This window comes from Rattus norvegicus, chromosome 12 (assembly GCF_036323735.1).
Source record: "Rattus norvegicus strain BN/NHsdMcwi chromosome 12, GRCr8, whole genome shotgun sequence".
NCBI classification, from domain to species: Eukaryota; Metazoa; Chordata; class Mammalia; order Rodentia; family Muridae; genus Rattus; species Rattus norvegicus.
This window is the reverse complement of record NC_086030.1, coordinates 43,091,716-43,104,075: the sequence shown is the minus strand read 5'-3', so window position 1 is coordinate 43,104,075 and position 12,360 is coordinate 43,091,716. Positions and strand designations below refer to the sequence as shown.

The 12,360-nt window shown below is 46.0% G+C and overlaps 1 long non-coding RNA gene across 1 annotated transcript; it reads right to left on the bottom strand.

The window, feature by feature from the left end:
* Positions 1–5,686: 5,686 nt before the first annotated feature.
* Positions 5,687–9,119, bottom strand: LOC134481197 (uncharacterized). Its single transcript, XR_010056543.1, has 2 exons — positions 9,001–9,119; positions 5,687–7,137 (listed from the first exon to the last, which is right to left on the bottom strand). It is a non-coding gene; the product is annotated as an uncharacterized LOC134481197 (long non-coding RNA).
* Positions 9,120–12,360: the final 3,241 nt, after the last annotated feature.

Genomic DNA, 12,360 nt, shown 5'->3' with positions numbered 1-12,360 from the left:
TTGTTTTATGCATTTCTGTGTGATTTGGGGGGCTGTTTGGTTATTCGATAAACAAACAAACAAACAGCACATGTACGGCACGTAAGACCTAGAGCCCCAGGAGATGACAGGAATACCCATCTCTCTTAGCCTCACTTTCTCCTCCCAGATGCCACTCTTTCTAAGCTCCACTCTCCCACCTCTGTCATCATCTTCTTGGATCTGGGAGAAGGAGGGTACATTGGATTGAATGAGAAATGTTCTCCTTAAGCTAAAGCATTTGAACACTTATTCCCTGGTTGGTGGCACTGTCTGGGAAGGTGGACTTGCTGGATGAAGTGTGTCCGAGTGTTTAGAACTTTGCCTACTTTGGGTTTGCTCTCTCTGGTTCAAGTTTTGGGGTTGAGTTGTGATTTCTCAGCCTTCTGCTCGTGCCACCATACATTCCCACAGTGATGGAATCTTAGCCTTCTGAACATGTGGACCACAATAAACTGCCTTCCTTTTGGTGACAGGGTCTCAATTCATTCTTCCTTTTAGGGAGGTGGCTGGTAAGTTCCATGGCTGTTCTGGGCTTAGACGCTTTTTCCTCAGTTCTGGGAAAATGAAAGGTCACCCAGAGAATGAAAAGCAGGAGCAGAGGCAAGAGTTTAATTCATACCTCCTCACAATGACATACTCATTCTTTATCCATTCGCACATCCATACACCCAGCCATCGCTCATTTACTCATTCATTCATTCATTCACTCATTCACTAATTCATTCACTCATTCACTAACTCACCTAGGCCTTCTGTTTAAGAGACAGATGTGGAAGAGTTCTGTGCTCAGCCTTGTGTTAGGAACAAGGAAGACCATGGTGATCTAAATAGATATTTGTTCTTCCACAGAAGGTCATGCAGTCCAGTGCTGGTAGCTCTCAGACTGTTAGTCAGGGAGGTCTATGAGGAAGGGTGGCATCTTAATCTGGTATTTGTGGGTCTCTACAAATTCAGGACTTTTCTTTTCTTTACTTCTGTGAGAAAGTCCTGCTGGGGGTTTTGATAGGGCTGCTTCTGACAGCTTTTGGGAGTCTGAACGCTTTAACAAAAGTAAGTGTTTCGGCTCTCCAACCTGTTTTTCTTCTTTCATGCACATCTTGCATTTGTTGCTCCACAATTCTTCAACCTTCTTAGGCAAGTTTGTTCCTAAGGACACCATTCATTCATTCATTCATTCATTCATTCATTCATTCATTCATTCATCATTCGTTTTGTTTACTTAATTAATTTGTTGAGCCAACTTCTTGCTGTACAGATGAGGCTGGCTTTGAACTGGCGGCCACCCCTTCTGCCTCTACATCCTCCACCACACTTGGAAATTGTTGGAGACGATAGTGTATGGGACCAGACTGATTTCCTGTCTCCACGACTCAGTGTTAATGTACAGAGATGCATCTGATTCTCAATGTTGCTTTTGTATCCCGCGACTTTCTTCACTCTCTTTCTCCGTGTGTGTGTGTGTGTGTGTGTGTGTGTGATATGAGTGGGTGTATCTGAAGGTATGTGTGGGTGAATGTGGAGGGGGTGCTTTAAACACGTGTACATGTATGAACATGTCCAATTCAGCTAAATACTTCTGTTTCTTTCCAGTTTGGATGCTATTTCCTCTTCTTATCTGATTGCCCTGTGTGGGATCTCAGTATTATTTGGAGCAGGAACACACAGGGCATATCTGTCTTATTTTTCACCTCGGAGTCAGTTTTCCTCCTCGAGCATAATGTTAGTAAATGAATTTTTCACACTGGGCCTTCTTATTTGAAGTTGGTTTTCTTGTGTCATGAGCCCACTAAGAACCTTTGTTAATACACTATAAGCTCCCCCTCCCCCAAAAAAGATGTTTTCTGCTTGTATTGAGATAATCATATGAATTTTGTCCCTCTATGATGATCTATTACCCTGATTTCTCGACACACCCTGAACCTTCCTTGCATCAGAAAAATAAACCCCACCTTACTCTGACTTGTGATGCTTTCCATAAACTGTTGAATTTGGTTTATTAATTTTTGTTATGGATTTTTTTGCATTCTTTCCTTTCATGACTGGAGTGTTTCTTCCTTGGGACATCTTTATTTGGCTTTGCCCTCAACTTTTCCTTTCTTTCCTTCTTCTTTCTTTTTATTATAAAAAGAGTTTTGCCGTTTTGTTGCTTTGGGGAAGATTTTAAAGAAGGATCGGTTTCACTGTTTAGTAGTATTCTGAGTAGCAGAGCCAGGTGTGGTGGTGTATGCCTTTAATCCCAGCACTCGGGAGGCAGACAGATGGGTCTCTGTGAGTTTGGGGCTAGCCTGGTCTACAGAGTGAGTTCCAGGACAGCCAGGGCTACATAAGGTAATCCTGTCTTGAAAAAAACAAATCAAACATAGAAACAAGCAAAAAATGTAAATAGAACTTATGGGGGAGTTGTTGATTCTGGCATTTTCTTTGTTGGTGTGTTCATGGTTATTGGTTTATTTATTTATTATTTATATTTGTTATTGATCTGCTGAACCTTATAGTTTATTAGTCTCAAGGGGTCGCATATTTCAGGGAATTTATCCATTCCTTCTACTTTGCCCAAAGCTGAAGTATAGCTTTTCATATCAGTCCTGTATGAACATTTTAAAATTTCGGTGGTATTATTTACTGCATATATTCCTTTTTTTTTCAGTTTATATTTTACTTGCCATTTTTAATTCTTCTTTTCCCAAGGCAGTCAGATCATCTCCTGCCCTCTACCCTTCTGTTTTCAATCCATTCGCTTCGTGAATCTTTTCTGTCACGATCTTTACTGTTCTCTACCTTCTGCTAACTTTGGATTCAGTTTGGCTGTTTTTAGTCCCTTGGGGTGCAGGGTTCAATTGTTTGCTTGACTTCTTACCTTAACTATTGATGCAAACCACCGTAATCATCGGCTCGTACGACCCTTTTGAATAGAACATTTTACCTGTTATCTCACTGTATTTATCTTTTATTCCCTTGCTGTTCAAGAGTTCGCTATTTAATTTTAATGTGTTTGTGAGTTTTCCTGTGTTCTTCTAGTTATTCATTTCCGGTTTCGCTCTGCCCTGGTGAAGGAGACACTTCGGAGTGTCCTGGTCCTCTTAAATTCGTTCGGACTTATTTTGTTTGCAGCGGATGCTTCCGGTCTGCTCGGAAGGATGAGCCTTCCAGAAGCCCCGGGTAGTCTGTTAAACTCATTTGGTCTCTTGTGCTGTTTGAGTCTGCTGTTTTCTTATTGATTTTCTGTCCGAGTGATCTATCTGCTATTGAAAATGGGGTATTGAATTCTCCTATTATTGTACTGCTGTCCATTTCTCCGTTCAGGTCTATCAATATTTGGGATTTTTTTAGATTTACGTTGAGCGCACACAACATGTAATCGGCTCACCTTCCTGTTGAGTCTGCTTCTCTTTACCATTACGCAATGACCTTGCTTCCCTCTTGTGATAGGTTCTTTACAGAAGCCTATTTTCCCTTAATATAAGCATAGCCACTCCCCTACTCTTGGGGCTAAACTTTACATAGGATACTTTCCCCCATTGCTTAACTTTCAATCTAGGTGTGTCCTTAAAGCCACAGTGGGCCTCTTGCAAATGGTACTCAATAGAATCTTCTCTATTAGCCTGGTCCTCAGCTGCTCCACATCATTTGACTGATGAGTTTAATCCACTTACATTAGAGACGTTATTGATAGTTGCAGACTTATTACCAGCATTTTCCTAATTGTTGTTCTTTGTTTCAGAGGTTCTTTCTCCTGCCTCCCTTGTCATATCTATGGCTGAGCCCGCCACGAAGTTTACGTAAAACTTCATAGGTCATGACATTATTTTAACCTAATCATCATTACTCAGCTTTAACTGCACTTAAAAGTTCTACACTTTGCTCTCGGTGCCCTTATTCCACCGAATGGGTGTCAAAATTTACTATTATATACTATATTTTTACTATAATATACTATTATGTATCCATTAAGAGCGTTTGTGTGTCGGTGGTGGGGATGAGGTGAGTATGCGCATGCGCTTGTGCATGCGCATGCTCTGTAGTTATCACTTCAGTCTTCTACCTAAGATGGCGTAGACCCAGACTCCCTATTACTGTGCATTTAGAATGATGTTGCACTTGGATATTTTCCCTCAGCACCTTTTGGTTTAAGTTGAACAACTTCCTTTAGTAGGTAGTGACCGTCTCACCTCCAGTTTCTATGTACTTAGATTCTTAATGATGGCTTTGCAGGGTATAGGATCCTTGACTGAAAGGTCTGGTTCATTTTAGCTTAGTTATATAACTCGCTTAGCCCAGTACCCTGGCCTGAAGCATTTTTTTCTGAGAGACCTGATCATATTATAGGGACTCGGTTGTGTGTCACACCCTGTTTCCCTGCTACTTTCAAGATTCTCATCTTTTTTTTGAATTTTGATGGTTTAATTACAGTGTGACCTGGATAGGTCTCTTTTGGCTCCATCTCTTTGGGGGCCCTTGGAGTTGAGGAATCTGGGTGCCCATTTCCCATCTCAGACTTGGGACGTTTAATGTTTGTGTTTCTTTGGGTGTTTTCTTCTTCAGTGGAGCTTAACTGGAGCCAGCCTAATGCCGTGGCTTGCTTGCTTTATTTATTTATTTATTTATTTATTTATTTATTTATTTATTTAGACATATTCTCTCAATGATCAAAAGATTTGTCCACGTGTCTCCTTAGAATGCAATACAAAGTCACCAAGGCCAGGAAAGGGCTAAAGGAGTCTGAGCTGTGACAAGAATCCATGTTCCCGTGTTCTGTGCCCAGCACCAAAGTAAAGTAATCCTGGAATGAGGATGTGTGCTCAAAACTCCAGCACGGGGGAGGCAGAGTTAGGAGGGTCCTTGGGGTGGTGGGCTAGCTGGTCCCATCTGCTCGTGAGGTCAGGGTTCACAAAATGGTGGAGTCATGAGGAACCAGACTCTCAAGCACGCTCACACTCACTCGTGCCTGCATTTGTATGTGAGTATTCTCCCTCCCTTCCTTCTTCCCTCCCCCTCCCTCCTTGTCTATCTTTCTCTCTTTCCTTCTCTCTCTCCTCCCTCTCCCCCTCCCCTCCCTCTCCCCCCCTCATCCCCCCTCCACATCCTGCAGATTCTGAGTTAGGAAATTTGAGCATGGTGATCAATGAAGTAATACTGTGGGTGAGATTGCCACTGATTTAGTCCAGTCTTCTCTCATACATGTGGTTCCTTCATACAGTCTTTCTATCTCTAGTGGGCCAGGTGTGGTGATCCTCACTTTTAATCCCAGCCTTGTGAGTTCAAGGCTAGCCTGAGCTACATAGTAAGTTCCGGGACATCTGGGGTTAAATAGAGAGACCTTGTCTCCAAACCAAACCAAACGAAACCAACCAACCAACAAAACAAACAAACAAAACAATGACAAACCCCACAATTGATCAACTAATTTAACTTAATTTAAATACATATGTTTATTCTGGTACTTTCTTTCTCCAGCCCAGATCCTGGCTGATAGAGAAAAATGATGCAATAAAAAAATTAAATTGCATACATCATAGAGGAGAAAGAAATAAAAAGAAGTGCTAAGAGAAAAGTAGCCATAGTCTGGAACGGTACCCAGGCCTATGATCTCTGTGGAGGTGGAGGCAGGAGGCTCAGGAGTCAGAGACTATTCCTGGCTGTATGGCAAGTTCAAGGCCAACTTGGGATTCAGTTTAAATAGGAAGAGGGGGGCTGGAGGAGGATGAAGGAGAAGAGGAAGAGCAGGAAGAGGAAGAGGAGGAAGAGAAGGAGGAGGAGGGAGAGGAAGAGGAGGAGGAAGGAGAGGAGGAGGGAGAGGAGGAGGAGAAAAAGGAGGAAGAAGAGGAGGAGGAGGAGAAAAGGGAGGAGGAAGAGGAGTAGGGAGAGGAGGAGGAAAAGGAGGAGGAGGAAGAGGAGGAAAAGGATGAAAAGGAGGAAGAGGAGGAGGAAGAGGAGGAGGAGGGAGAGGAAGGAAACATGCTACCAGTGGCAGCCTTGGATGAGCAGTGTGCTCATCCATAGGATAGAAGCCCCTAAGACCTGACTACATCTCCTTCTGCTGTGTCTCACTTGGCTGCTCCTCGCCAAGCCTGTGTCTCCTCTGGAGGCCTCTGACTTGTCTCTCATCTGCCTGCTTTTTTCCCCTCACCCAGCCCTGTGGAGGTCTGAGGGGGCCCTGGGTGCTGCCTCTTCCATGGAGGAGTCCAAGAGGCTCCTTTGATGTGGGTATGGTCTAGGAAGGAGTCATTTTGGAAAGACAGCCTGAAGGTCTCAGGTCTGTTGCCATGGTGTCCAAGCTGCATATTCTGGAAGTCTGATTTTGTTTTAGGATGTGGTGGCTGCCAATTACAGACAGCTATGAGTTCCTTTGCCTACCCCTAGGATATATTCTCTCTCTCTCTCTCTCTCTCTCTCTCTCTCTCTCTCTCTCCAAGATTTCTGACTATTTTCCTTTTGAACTACACATTTTTCCTATCCTTTTCTTGTGATTCGCCTTGCATATACATCCATGCACCACATATATGTGCTACATATTATATGCGTGACAGAGATGAAATGAGAGAGGGGGGAGGGAGAGGGAGAGGGAGAGGAGGGCTTGTCATATTTGAGGCTGTTTACTTTTTTGGTTGTCATGGAGGCCGAAACCTAGATTAGAAACCTAAAATAGTTAAGCCAGACCCAGGAAGGGAAGAGTGGGCAGATGGGATCCAAGTAGACCTTGGCCCAGCCGTGACTCAGAAGGGACAGGTTTGGGCTTTAGGAGAATGCAGAGAGGTGAGGGGTGTGAAGCAGAAGGGGGATGAGTCAGGGCCTGGAGGCTGACTCCTGAGGTCCTCTGTGCTCCTGAGCGGGCAGGGTGTCTCCTTCAGCACTCGCCGTGTCTTCTGTGGAGCTTCTGCCTGGACGCATCGTCTGAGTTCCCCTTGCCTGTGGTCTGATCTCTGGGTATCACCACTTGGAGGGCTGAAGCACCTTTGGGGTGTTGGTGAATCCTTGGCAACATCCGTGATCCCATGGAGAGCTCGGGCTCATCCAGAATGAGGGCCGCAGAGCCTCCTGCATCTTCAGCTTTTTCCTCTTCCGTCTCCCTTGGTGCACGCATCAGCCATTGGCCATGTCTGATAGACTTCGCAAAACCTGTTAACGCATTTGGTTAGAACATAAAATAAGAGATTGCTTGGGACGGTTAATTAATTAGTGTGTGTGTGCGGGTATGTGCGGGTTGATGTCGACTGTCTTTTCCCATCATGTTCTACCTTATTTACTGGGGTAGAGTTTCTTGTTCAAACTCAGAGCTCACTGAGGTGAGCAGGTGTTCTGTGGAGCAGTTTGCTCCGGGAACCCTCGTCAGCCTTCCCAGGCTGGACTTACAGGTGGGGTGGCCCTTGGTCACCTGACACTTACGTGGGTTCTGGGGATCTGTTTCTCCAGTCCTCTGCAGCTGATGCACCTGCCCGAACCCTGGGACAAGTCTTGAGAATCCTTAATGGGTATATTTTCATAAAAGGCCATTGAGGCAGACTAGGGCACCCCTGTCTGCAAGCCTCTAGGAGGCTTGAGGTTGCCCTAGGCATCAACTGCTGAGCTTCCATGAGTGCTGAGGGCAGCGGGTGCTTGCTCTAACTAGAGTGGAGCAGCAGCTGCTTTGAGATGGTAGACTGTGCCAATCAGTAAAGCGCCCGGTCACTCCCTACGCTGCCTCACCACCCTGGCTGGTGGCCTGACCTACTTCATGTTCACACAGGCCCGGAGCTCATCGACACATCACAAGGAGTGAGTCATTTCTCTTTGCCAGTGTACGCTTCAGGAAGGCAGCCCCTTTGTGTGGCCGGGATCACTCCGTGGCCCCTTAGGAAGTTACTCTGATGTGTAAGCCTTGCTCACCTGGCCTTGGCATATACTCAGCTCTTTGCTGGTCACCTCACCAACAAGCCGGGTCCCCTTAGGTCTACAGATGAGGCAGAAGACAAAGGGCTCAGTCTTGTAACCAAGGAGACGGGGTCATGAACCCCGGTCATGCTGTTTGTTGTCTGAAGCCAAGTTGCTCAAGATGACAAGCTTCTGTAATATCCTCTCTTGCTTGTAAAGTAGGTTATGTATAGGTTGCATCAGTGTCAAACATGGCCACGAAGATTGAACCCACTACTGTCTGTCCAATGCCCGTCAATAGATATGAACACACTAATATCCGTTGACCCTAGGGTAGACTTAGTTCTGGGAGCTTGCCGTCCATCCACACATTGAACCTCCCCACTAACTCTGTAGATAGTGTCATTGTCCCCTGTTTAAGGATGGGGAAGCAGGCAGAGGGGTGAGGCCACTTCCCAGGATGATGTCTAAGTAAGTAGGGAAGCCAAGATTGGAAGGAAGACCTCATGGCTTTAAACATCTGTCTAATTTATGCAGTGATTGTGTCAGGGTTTTATGAATCCAGTCTCTTTGGGACTTCCTGGGAGACATTTGAACCCCAGTGGGAACCCCCAAAATAACTCCAGGTTTGTATTTTTCCCACTGTGGGATATAATATCAGGTCCCAGGGTTTGAGGTCTCCATAGTGCTAGACTTACTTATAGCAAGCTATAACTAAATTCTGCCCCATTTGGCTATCTCTTTTTCTCTCTCCCTCTTTTTTCTCCCTTCCCCCTCTTCTTCCTTCTCTCCTTTCTCTCTCTTTCTCCCAGAGTGACTCTTAGTCTCTTATTCAAAGTGAACACTACCAAGAGGAAAAAAAAAAAAAAAAAAAAAAAAACTAAACCCAGAAATCAAGACATCAGCGGAGGTTGCTGACAGGACCTTTGATCTGACCGGAAAGAAATATAAAGGAAGTCACAGAGAGCTCTCTTGACTGATTTCCGTTTAAACTAAGAAAAATCGACACCAGTCCCCAATCCCCTGATGAGGAGCAGCGGCTGACCTGCGTTTGGCACTGCACGGGAAAGCCGGAGGTCACATGGCCTACCCTGTGTGTGGAGAGCCCGGCTGTGAGGTCACGTGGCTTACCCTGTATGAGGAGAGCCGGGCTGTGGGGCGCAGATATCCACCGAAATCAGGACGTGGAATGGGGTTCGGTGAATCCGGCCTTGTGGGAAGTACGGAGTGGAGGTCTGTGAAGACGGACTTGACCCCATGGGAAACGAGATTGGTCACAGATGGTGTCTGTTTATTGCCTCCCTCTTGGACAGAGGTCCGATCTGCCTTTTCACAGCAGCCCCAGGAACGGTGGGGTGGGTTATTTTCATCTCAGATGTGAGAACTCTGAGGTTTAGGGTGTTTGGGCAGCAAACCTAGGATTGCCAGAGTTAATACCAACCCTATGACTCTGATATGGGGGTGCTAAACCACTCCTCTCTTTTAAGGACTTATTTTTTATTTGTTCTCTCTCTCTCTCTCTCTCTCTCTCTCTCTCTCTCTCTCTCTCTCTCTCTCTCTGTATGTGTGTGTGTATGAGAGACAGACAGAGAGACAGAGAGAGACAGAGAGAAACGAAGATTTTTTTTCCCTAGAGCTGAGGACTGACCCAGGGCCTTGTGCCCTCTACCACTGAGCTAAATCCCAACCCCGAAGAGAAAGCAAGATTAAGCTGAAGTCACGCACATGAGCCACCACATGTGGGTGCTAGGAAACAAACTCACATATTCAGGAAAAGCAGCCGAGCTAGGAGCTAGTTCTCCAGTAACCCCATCTCCCCTCCTTCCCCCAACTAATCCATTTTAAATTAATTATGGGAGCTCAGAAATTTGCAATATTTTCTTTTATGGAAAATTCCTAGCTCACTCATTTGCTCTTTGAGCTTCTGTGTGAGAACAAAACGAATGGTGACATTTATGGAGCACCTACTGTGTGCTCAGCACCACACTTTAAAGTTTGGAGGTCAGAAAGGGTGGAAGAGAACAGGAAAGGAGGAGGGGGGTAGAGTAGAGTATGTCAGAGGCCTGGGATGATTTGGCCGTTAGGAGATATGGACCTGTGTGTCTGGCTTGGAAGGAAGTTTCATAGACACTGGCAAAATCCATGAACTGGAGAAGGGAACCACAAGGGGAAGACTTTTCTGAGACCCCTCATATCATTGCTGGGTTTTGCATTTTTTATTTATTTGTGTGTGCATTCGTCAACTGATCGCTCGCTTTCTCGCTTGCTCAAGTGTTACTGTGTCCACATGTGAATGCCTCTGTCAAGTTGTTGCTATGGTAGCATGGTAGCATGTGGGTGTGTCAAGGTGTTACTATGGAAGCATGCTCACACGTGATTGGGTGTGTCAGGTGTTGCTATGGGAGCATGTGATTGTGTGTGTCCAGGTGTTGCTATGGGAGCATGTGATTGTGTGTGTTCAGATGTAACTATGGAAGCATGCTCACACGTGATTGGGTGTGTCGAGGTGTTGCTATGGGAGCATGTGATTGTGTGTGTCGAAGTGTTACTATGGAAGCATGTTCACATGTGAGCATGTGTGTCAAGGTGTTGCTATGGAACTCAGAGAACAATCTGCATGAGTCAGAGTTTTTCCTTCCACTGTGCGGCTCCCCGGGATCGAACTCAGGTCATCAGATTTAATCACAACCCCTATTATCTGCTGAGCCACCTCACTAGGCCCCCCACACCCATAATGATTTCTCCCACTACTGCCTACAAAGAGGTTCTGTTTGCATTTTGACCTGTGGGCTGGAGGTGGCCTCGAGACCCTGTTGTTATCGTGGAGACCTGGATGGAGGACTCTGGAAATGCTGGTTGTGTAGTCATCCAAGGGCAAAGCTATTCAGCAAAGTCTCGTTCCTGTTCCTGCACTCTGCCTTTGGTGCCTGGGGCTAAGGCTGCCATCTTGGGAGCTGACAAATTCAAAAACAGTCAAGGGGGCTGAGACTGGAGCTCTGTGGGGAGACCGGTTGGCTAGCATGAGTTGACTCCTAGCACCTCACAAGCCAGGTGTGGCTGTCACACCTGTAATTCCTGCACTTGGGAGTCAGATGCAGGGGGATGGTGAGTTCTGTACCAGCCTGAATCACATAAAGATATATTCTACATCTAGAATACAAATAAATAAATAAACAAACAAACAAACAAACTAAACCCAGGTTTTTAGTGCTGGGCTTGCATATGCTGTGTACTCACCAATGTCCTTGGGGTCTCATCTGCAAGCATTTTTCAGGTCTTCATCTACAGGGACCGGAGCCCTGACCTCTCCCCTAACACTTCCCCGCTGAAGTTGAAGGGCGCGTGGTGGCTGGCTTCTCTGTCAGAGCCCCACCCCCACCCCCAGCTTCAGCATGGTCCTGGGAGATCCCTACTTGGCAGCATTTGTTAAAGGTTGACAACCTCTACTTCCCCTCTGACTTTTACATCTCCCCGGATTTCTTTTTCCTCACCGGTCCTTCAGGGGCTTCGACCCTCAGCGTGCATGTGCTGACCTCCACACGCTCCCGGAATCAACGGATTTGTGCCTCACAGGTGAAAGAAGAGAGCAATTTTCTTCAAGATGTGGCCTAAACCATTCAATGTCTCCGAAGGGCAGGGATGAAAGGGCTCCCACCTCACAGGCAGTGCTGTCTGGACATCCATCCAGAGGGCTCTCAACTGCGTCTGGGTCATTGGTTCAGCCTCTGCCTCAGGAAGGATCCGTCTGATTGTTGTAGAATTCAGTCCACACAGCAGGGATAGCCTCAGCTAGATTGGAGAACCTGAAAGTAATTGATGTAGAAAAATAACTAAAGAGTAAATATAACTGAGCTATTTTAGAAAGTGACTGGATGCTCATCTGAGAGGAAGATCCAACCCTGAATCTTTGCGACAGATATAATAGTACTGAGATCTGAAATGGTTTCTATCTCATTCTTTTTTTTTTTTCTTTTGAGATAGCATCTCCCACTGTAGCCCAAACTGGCTTTGAACATGCAGTAATCCTCCTGCCACAGCTTTCTGAGTGCTGGAATTACATATTTGAGCCAATGCTCCTGAGTGGGTCAGGGTGGGAATTGCAAGCTAGGACTCCAACCCACAGATTTCTCTGCCCACAGCCTACTCCTCTTCTGAAATGAGTGGTTAAAGTCCTGGGCCATTGGGGGAGCTTACATTCGGGGGTGGGGAAGGATCCCTGTGTCTCCAGGTTCCAAACTGAAAGACATAGAGCTCAGACCCTATGCCCCATTTCCTGTGAATTATAGTTGCTTCTTGGATAAGATGCTTCTCTCTGAGCTTCAGTTTCCCCAAAGATCCAGTGCAAGGATTGATAGGGGGGTGGGGCTGGGCTGTGAAGTGGCTGGATGTGGGGTTGGCCCCTACTGTGCGCTAATAGAACCCAGGTCAGGTTCACGTGTCCCTGGAGAGAATGCTTACAACATGGAGAAACAGAAGAGACCAAAGGGTCCC